Source organism: Erigeron canadensis, chromosome 4 (assembly GCF_010389155.1).
Source record: "Erigeron canadensis isolate Cc75 chromosome 4, C_canadensis_v1, whole genome shotgun sequence".
Classification (NCBI taxonomy): domain Eukaryota; kingdom Viridiplantae; phylum Streptophyta; class Magnoliopsida; order Asterales; family Asteraceae; genus Erigeron; species Erigeron canadensis.
The window spans coordinates 18,929,811-18,940,390 of NC_057764.1; the positions used below are offsets into that span (position 1 = coordinate 18,929,811).

Here is a 10,580-nt window from a genome sequence, read left to right on the forward strand (position 1 = left end):
TTCCCTGACAATTACAGTAAACTACCAGCGCATCGTCTCCAAAACCATGATTTTTATGCAAATTTCATTTTCCATCGATCTCAGAATACTCGGATCAATACTTAATTAAATATTTACTTTAATAAATTTAATTTTTAGGTAAACTGAACTCACACATTGAATCACACCTCTTGATCTTGATTTTATCATATTCATTTGTGTGTGATGGATATTTACGTTGCAATATAATCCGTGATCTCGTTTTAGGTGAAGGATAAAAAGATGTCTGAAAAACACAGCTGTGAATTTCTCTTACATGGAACTCTGCATGCTACAATCTATGAAGTTGACAAGATTCCTGGGTATGGTGATGGCAGGAATATCTTTGGAAAGGTATCTCTATGTATATCTATACGATGACATTGCATTTATTTTACTAGATTATTAACCCGATTATTAACCCGTGTAATACGCGGGTGATCATATATAACTAATGACATATTAATGTTTTATAATACTATGCATATATAACTATAAATAATAGATAATAATAAATCAACTTAAAAGAATTTTAAAATCAACTTAACATTAAAATGATGGCATTCTGAAGACTACGCAACATTGAGTTAATTCAAACCCAAATCAGTCTAATTTATATTTCGATGTGAACCCAACCATCATAAGTCCTATTTTTCATGACTTTTGCAAATCAAAACAAAAATATTTAGTATATATTATAACAAAACTTTTAATTCTAAATTGAAAAAATATCAAAAATTAATTAAATTTTACCTTTTATTCTCAAACATTAAATTTTCTTGACGTCAACATCATTGACCAAATAATTGATAAATACCACGTTTGGTTTAATACTTCGTAAATGGTTTAATATAGTACCACTCAAATTCAAATAACTTTGTTAACCATATCTTTATAATAATGGTACTCTTTATTCTTTCTATGTTATAACTTATAAACAAATAAAATATAATCATTTATATAGTATATTTTATATTAGGTTTTTCATCCATTAATAACTCTTATTTCAACGACATAATAATTTTTATTCATAAATCATTATATTAATTGATTTTTTGATGTGATGGCTTTAATAATACATATTGTTTTATACACTAAAAAAATCCGTTGATACTTATTTTTTTTAAAACGGCATGCTAGTTGGTTAGTGGTTTGAATTCTAACAGTGACATCCAAACGGGCAGTATGCTAAAAGGTGGAACCTAAAGGCACCCTTGGATACCAAGGGTGCAATAACACGGATCGTACCCGTCCGAAGAGGTAAATGTCCGAGAACATGAAGAATTGAGATTCGATTCCTGGTCTTCAAGCCAAGATCTCCTCCTATAACCCCAAAAGAGAGCCCCGGGTGGTCATTTGATCTAAGACCAAGTGGTTCGTTGATACTTATTACTTTTTCAAATATATATATATATATATGGTTATCATACTTTTTTGGAATGTTCATATGTCATTCCATACGGACTAAGAAACTATAATATCAATAATGATAACAATATTAATAACAATAACAATAATAATAATCCATAGTATCTTTTAACTTCACACATATATTCTAAAAAACTGTTAAAACTGCTTATTAACCGATAACAAACTTGACTTATCCAACTCAAACATTATCTATGCCAACTACAGGTATTTAATATATAATTCAAGAATACATGTGTTTAATATACGTTATTTTTACTTTTATATAAAAGAACAACCTCCCTCAATTTTCTCAAATTACAGTCTAATATAATTTAAATGTCTCTCATCATTCAACACACCCACTACTTAAGATACATGGTCTACCAAAAATATCTTTAATAAAGTTATTTACAACATATTTTTTTGAACATTCGTTTTGTGGTCTGTTCACCCCATATGTGGTCTTTTACACCCACCGGGTAGGATGTCATCGCGGCAGTTCATAGGGACAACCACCGGATAGATCGCCAAACGACATGACATCTATGACATTGAATGACATTTGGGGTAAATCTGCACCCCATTGGATCGAACTCTAGTTCCCCAAAGAACAAGCATTGGAGGTCTGGGATACCACTAGGCTATCAACCCATTGGTTATTTACAACATCTATCCGCCAACTCATAATAAATTACCTCGTTTTAAATCAATTAAATTTAAATCATTAACATTTATTACTCAGCGTCGCCACCAATCGTCATCGCTGCCACTATCGTCGCCGTACTGCGTGTTCTTAATTGCTATAACTAAGAACACATTCAATTCTTCTGAATTGCATTAGGACACTTCTAGTAGCTTTTATAATTTAATTTATAAACAATAATTAAAATAAACATAATGATTTATTTATATGTATACCAAATTCTAAAATTAAATAAATAAACAAAAAGGCTAAAATAATATAAAAGTCATTATAAAAGTATTCAACTTGCTTAGTAAAATTTCGAAAATACTTTACAAACTTAAACTTTTGATAACAATAAAAAGCTATCAACAATTCATTGAGATAGCTATATGTTTAATATAAGCTATATCATTAAACACTGTATAAAATTTATACATCCTTATCTAATAATAAACCATCCTTTTTTTTTCTTTAAATTCTTTACCTTTGAAAAATCAAAAATACCCTTATCCTTTATTCACTAATTTAAACATCTCCATCTAATATATCTATAATACCCTTAATAAAATACTTTGCAGTATAGATCCCCCAATACTTAAAATAACTACAATGTCACCTTTAACATTAATTACTTTTGCATTCACCACCATCGTCGTCCCATCACCGTCCACACTGCCACCCCCACCACCGTCACCACCACCACCTACGCCATCGATCACTACTCCACTGCCGCCTCATTGCGCGGGGTAAGTCTAGTCTAGATTAAAAGGTATTATTAATTTTTAATTCTATTATAAATATAGCAAAAAAATATATATAATAATCACATTAAGCACACTATTTATTTTATTTTAAATAAATAAATACTCGTATTCAACTTTTCTTTAGCATATCAATCAATGGATATGATAGATTACTATTCTAAATTTTCATATACATAAGATACGGCTGATACGTATACAAATTCTTATTAATAGAATGTTAATGATTAAATCTCAAAAAGGAATGTAATTTAGTACTATTTAATATATTTAGTATTTAGTAATTTAAGAAATAACCATAGAAAAGGTATATGATGCAAGCAAAGAAATCTAAGGGTTAGAATTCCACCTTCTTTTTCATCCAAAGACTATTACTTTTTTAAAAATGAATTTAAGGAGTTGGTTTATTATTATTGGGTGATTGTTTTTAAATTTCAACTAAATAGCTGATAATAATTCTAAAAATTTATCTTTTTTTATTTACTATTTTAAATATCTTTCACACTGGGTACATATAATATCTACTTAAGATGAATAGAATAGTTTTAATAACATTAATGTACATTATTTACTTTGAATTATTAACATAATTACATAACCCTTTTATATCAATAACTTACGCCACCACCACCAAGCTTAAAAGGATTTGACCCAAAAATATGACCAAAAATGAAAGTAGACAAAAGAAGACTAGTTACATAGGGTAAAAGTTTTAAAGTATACAACCGTCAAAAAAGATTATTTATCTAAGATAGTAGTCTTAAAATAAACAAAACTCATTATAACTCATTTTTGAACATATCAAATCAAGCTTGCATGCCTATAAATAAGGCAAAGTAAAAAAACCAAATGTTTCAAAAGATTCCATTAACTAAAATGTACATTATAACATAGTTGGACACATTATCCATATTGCTACACATTCCATAAGTTACATTTGACATTCCATTAACTAAAATGTACATTATAACATAGTTGGACACATTATCCATATTGCCCCACATTCCATAACTTACATTTGACATCCAAATTTACCAAGACTAGTGGTCAACACCATAATGCACAAATTTTCATGACTTCAAACTTCAAAATATCAAGATTTGTATCAAGAGCCATATGAGAAAGGATGATTTAAGTTTCTATTAAAAGAATACCATTTCTTCACGAATGGTCAAAATAACTTCAAAATCAACTAGCACTTCGAAGTCAACAACTTAAATCAACTAAAGCTAGTTCTTTATCCGGAACCACCTATAAAATGGTAAACAGCTAAAAAGTAACCGAATGCTTAGTGAATAAACTTGCATAAAAATATATATAAGAAAGAGGGCAAAAACACAAAAGACAATCGCATGTAGTCAATGGTACCGTCATACCATCACTTGCATACTCACTTTTGCGCTAACAAACACATACATGGATCAATATACACTAAACAATAATCAAAGAGGTTCTTAGGCCTCATCTCAATACACAAGAGGTTCTTAGGCCTCATTTCAATACAACTATAGGGTTCTTAGGCCCCGACCTCAAAGTTAGGCCCTAACGCCGAATCAACTATCACACGGAGAATCCACCATCATATGGTAATCGACCCAACGCACATATAAAGTTGTGCAAATTTACTCACTTCCTTCGCGACAACCAACAAGCAAATGTAGCCACAACAATTGCAAAGCTTTCAACCTAGCAAATCAACACAATATACATATAAGACTTTATTCACAATATTGGCTAAATCACTTAGCCATACTATCGATTCACTAGTATTCATGTCCATATCTAATTCATTCTCTTTGAGTTGGCTCATTTTCAAATCTCAATTACAAAATTCTATCTTTCACAATCATCATTCTTAACTATCTATCATTTATTAAAAATCTCATTTTACCACCGTTATGTAGCCATTTTGTAACAATCGTGATTTTTTACTCTATGATCGTACAATTTAACTAATTATTAAGCTAACCAATGTAGTTCAAGTGCAATTTGAGGTTCAATTGAGTGCAATGTATTCATATGGGTCAATTTATTAATTAATTTGAGACTTGTGTGCTAGTCGAGCTCATTTGTTAGTGCTAATCGATCTTTCATTTAGATGACATTTAAATTAACTAGTAAAATGAACATGGATCCTATCCATGGGTTATATCCAACCCATGACCCATCAAGATTACCCAAACCTATCGACTCCCAACTCTTACCCTATCTCCATCCATCCATTCATTTCTCACACACACACTCTCTATCTAACTAAATGCAAGAACATTTACTCCTCCCTCTCTCTAAATCCTAGTTCATCTAATGATGCTTCAAGCAAATTAATAACAAAATCATCATTTATATCATCATTCTTACAACATATCAAAAACTTAGAACTTAAGGTGCAAGAAATCTCCCCATCTAGCTCAAATTCGGATTCGGTCAAATAAGGAAGTTGTGGTAAGTGGTTCTTAGCTCAAATTCTTCATTTTTGATTGTTAAACATGTCCTACAACTAAATTCAACCTTTCTTGGTCATTTGAACTCCAAAATCCGAAAATAGGGTTTCAAAATTTAAAAAACTAGGTCAAAAATCATTTTAAGTCAAAAGTCATATTATGAAGGTAAATTATCGAGTGGGATATGTTCAAACATGGTCCGTGGACCTTCAGTCGTAATAGACTAGATTTGATTTGAAGTTCTTATTATATTACTTTTTTTTTTCCATGAAATTAACTTTAGAAAAATAAAATAACCTATGTGATAGACTAGATTTGATTTGATTAGTGGCTTTTTTTTTCCTGAAAGATGTGGATCAACTGCTCGCAATAGATGATCTAACTTACGTTGTATGTTAACAACTTGATAAATTGTCCAAATTATGTAATATGACATACCTCACAACCCATATGAGCCGCCACGTGCAAGTTTTTGATTGATCGACTCATAATTTGAACATTATTAATAAATTCTTAACACACAATATCCAATCTGATATGTTTACATTTGATCATAGTTAATTTCGGCGCACTTTAACTCATATATATATATATATATATATGAGAAAATGGAGTATGTGACTGTTAGACATCCAAGCTTGGGTGTGAAACCTCTCACATACTAATTTTTTTAATATATCTACAAATGCTTGGCCCCCATGCTTTTTATGGATTAAAAAAACAAGACATGAGGGGTTCTACACCCAAGTTAGGTGTCTAATAGCCACATAAACTCTAACCACACACACACACACACACACATATATATATATATAATGGAGTATGTGGCTGTTAGATATCCAAGCTTGGGTATAGAATCCCTCACATACTAATTTTTTAATATATATATATATATATATATAAATGCTTGCCTTCATGATTTTTATGGATTAAAAAAAAACAATATGTGAGGGGTTCTACACCCAAGTTAGGTGTCTAACAGCCACATAAACCCTAACCTTATATATATATATAGACTTTCCTTATTTTGAAAATCATTTTTTTGTAAGAACCATGAGAACTCTCAAATTATGTATTGGATCATATGTTTTTTTTTTCATTCACATGTGAAATGATATAAAAAAGTATGTTGTAGAAGAAACTTTTTAAATAACCTTCAAAATAGCCTTTTGTGAACTTGTGAATGAATATGTTTACGTTTTCATTCACATGTTAACAAATGGGTATATATAAGGTTTTAAAAAAAACTTTCTTCTACAACATGTATTTTTATAACGTTTCACATGTGAATGAATAAAAAAAACATGTGATCCAATACATAATTTAAGAGTTCTTAAGGTCAAAATAAGGCTCCCATATATATATATATATATATACACTATCATTGTAATTGATGTAAATGTAATTGATGTAACGTGATAGTAGATATAATTTAGATATAATGGATTAATGGTGTGAATTAATTTATTTAGGGTAAAATGGTAATTTTCTATTTAAACTTTTATGGGAGAGAAAGTGGTAATTATTATAAGATAGTATAGAAATAAGTATATAGAATAGACCTGATCAAGCCTTTTTAAAGCAACGGTGTATCTCTTTTGCAGTTCAAAGCAAACTTAAAGAAGAACATTGGTTTTCGGAAAGGAACTTCGAAAATATATGCAACAATCGATCTAGACAAATGCAGAGTCGCTAGAACTAGGTTGCTAGACAACGAACGTGAAAGCCCGAAGTGGTATGAATCTTTCCACGTTTACTGCGCTCACTCAGCTGCTAATGTGATATTCACTGTTAATGATGTTAATCCCTTTGGTGCGACCTTAATTGGAAGAGGTTACGTTCCTGTTGAAGATCTTTTAGAGGGAGAAGAGGTGGATAGATGGGTCGAAATATTGGAGGAAGACAAAAACCCTTTAGAAGCCTATTCAAAGATCCATGTAAAACTACAATACTTTGATGTTACTCAAGATCCTAACTGGGCTCATGGAATTAAATCTTTCAAATATCCTGGAGTTCCTTACACATTCTTCTCTCAGAGACAAGGATGTCGGGTTTCCCTGTACCAAGATGCTCATGTTCCTGATGATTTCATTCCCAAAATACCTCTTGCCGATGGCAAATATTACGAGCCACATAGATGTTGGGAAGATGTGTTTGATGCAATCACTAATGCTAAACACTTCATTTATATAGCTGGATGGTCAGTTTACACCAAGATCTCTTTAATAAGAGATTCGAGGAGGCAAAAAGAGGGAGGCGATGTCACACTTGGGGAGCTATTGAAAAGGAAAGCAAGCGAAGGGCTTAACGTTCTTATGCTTGTGTAGAATGACCGAACCTCTGTAGGTGTACTTAAGAAAGATGGGTTAATGGCTACTCATGATAAAGACACTGAAAACTTTTTCCAAGGTTCGGAAGTACATTGTACTCTATGCCCGCGAAACCCTGATGATGGTGGAAGTTTCATGAAGGATTTTCAAACATTTACAATTTTTACGCATAACCAGAAAATTATAGCGGTGGACTCCCCATTGCCAAACGGGGACACAGAAAGAAGGCGTGTGGTGAGTTTTGTTGGTGGTCTTGATCTCTGTGATGGGAGATATGATACCCCGATCCATTCTCTGTTCAGAACATTGGACACTGCTCACTATGATGATTTCCACCAGCCCCATTTTAAAGAGGCTGCCATTACTAAAGGTGGACCCCGGGAACCGTGGCATGACATTCATTCAAAACTTGAAGGGCCGATCGCATGGGATGTTTTGTATAACTTTGAACAAAGATGGAGGAAACAAGGTGGGAAAAACGTTTTAGTTAACATCAGAGAACTTGATGACATAATCCCACCATCTCCAGTCATGTTCTATGATGATCCAGAATCATGGAATGTTCAACTTTTCCGGTCTATTGATGGTGGAGCTGCTTTTGGCTTCCCTGAAACACCAGAAGAGGCAGCAATATCAGGTCTTGTAAGTGGCGAAGATAACATAATTGACCGAAGTATTCAAGATGCTTATATTCATGCCATTCGCCGAGCTAAAAACTTCATATATATTGAAAACCCGTGTTTTATTGGAAGCTCGTTCGGTTGGCAGGCTGATGATATTAAGGTTGAGGATGTAGGTGCATTGCACTTGATTCCAAAAGAACTTTCTTTAAAGATTGTGAGCAAAATTAAGGATGGAGAAAAGTTTACTGTTTATGTAGTTATCCCCATGTGGCCTGAAGGGATCCCAGAGAGTGCTTCTGTTCAAGCAATAATAGACTGGCAAAGGAGGACCATAGAGATGATGTATAAAGATATCATTGGGGCCTTAGATGATCAAGGCATTGAGGATGACCCGAGAGATTACCTCACTTTCTTTTGCCTTGGAAATCGTGAGGTGAAGAGGAGCGGAGAGTATGAGTCTTCAGATGCACCTGAAGCTGATTTGAATTACCAGAAAGCCCAGGAAGCCCGGCGCTTCATGATCTATGTGCATGCCAAAATGATGATTGGTAAACCTCATATTCCAGTCTTTTTTTTACACTACCTCTAGTATGAACTATTGTAAGTAGGAAATTTGACCCATTATACTATAAATGGGGATTCGGGTGATTGTTATCTTTAACAGGTAGAACAAACTAGGCTAAAAAGAAATGGTTCAAATGCATCGATCCTGTCAAATAAGGTGCGAAGTTTCACAAAGAGTGTTTTGACAAATTAAAACCCATTGGCTCATTTTACTTTAAGACCTAGATTACTATTGACATGCATAATTCGTGTAAGCATATTTGACATACTAATGTTATATACAGCTCTAATTATTTTAGACAAATGTGATTTTGGCTGCCCAACCCACTTTTACAGCCAAACAAAAGTTTACCTAGTTTTATCCATTTCCAAACTCGCTTGCCCTGCCCATTTTGCTACCGCTACCGAAGGTTTTGTATGAAGTGTTTGGATTCAATATTGTTGTGAATTTCTGATCTAAAGAACCAGTGACAATATAAATCACCTTAATTTAGGTATAGTTAGGCAGCTATAAATTTTGGATGTGCATTTAAAATACAGTATTCGATATAGTCAGAACTCAGATAAGTTACCATCTGAATGAACAGTTTTCTTATAACAGCTCTTTACCAGCTTTTGATCAGAAATAACAAGAAAAATCAAAATGAATATTTGGCCAGAAAATTATAAACTTATTAGTGACTTAGTTTTCTCTACTATGATGTTACAGTTGATGATGAATACATAATTGTCGGATCTGCCAACATCAACCAGCGATCCATGGATGGTGCAAGAGATTCCGAGATAGCCATGGGAGCTTATCAACCCCACCATATTGCAACCAGTACACCAGCAAGGGGTCAAGTCTATGGCTTCCGTATGGCTCTATGGTATGAACATCTTGGCATGCTTGATGAAAGTTTCCAACATCCCGAGAGCACTGATTGTGTGAAAAAAGTGAACCATATAGCTGACAAACACTGGGATCTGTATTCCAGTAAAAATCTTGAAAACGATTTGCCTGGTCACTTGCTTCGATACCCCATTGGTGTTTCTGGTGAAGGAAATGTGATTGAACTGCCAGGAAGTGAGTATTTCCCAGATACAAATGCGCGCATTCTTGGAACCAAATCGCACTACCTTCCTACCATTCTGACTACATAAGAAAAGCTTTTCAATATCCTATTATTTAACGTTTGAATAAGATTTTACCTATCCTATGCAAGACTTGCGTACAATTGAATAATACAGCTTCTTCTTTGTTTCTCTCCTTTCACGATTTTCTAATTTAGTTTTCTTTTTATTCTGCATAATATAGTATTTGTCACAAACCATTGCTTTAGTGATTAGTGATACCAATTTTATTAATTACTTTTTCTTTTTAAAGAAACAGATTCTTTTGTTAATCTTTACCAAAACTTACAATTCATCTAATTACAAAAAAACTTGGACATTCCCCAACTTTAACAAATACATGTATCTCTATCTATATTTCTAGAACTCTAATTCATATCTATTTACCAAACAACCCTGTACAAACAAACTTCCAACTACAAACAGTTCACAAGAATCTGCCACTCTATTGCAAGTTTGCAACTCTTTGTAAGATTCTCCATCTTTAAATTTCAATCTCATTAGTCTGTCTAATAACATCAACAATATGATCCTTTACCTTTTCTTTATGCCTCCTTTCTCTGCTAACCACATTCTAAAGGCATGGCTAGGTATACATCGACACAAGTACTGAACAAAATAGTCTTTCCCCAAGT

At 32.7% G+C, this 10,580-nt stretch overlaps 1 pseudogene; it reads left to right on the forward strand.

Moving 5' to 3' along the window:
• Positions 1-261: 261 nt before the first annotated feature.
• On the forward strand, positions 262-10,056 carry LOC122598075 (annotated as a pseudogene).
• The last annotated feature ends 524 nt before the right edge of the window (positions 10,057-10,580 follow it).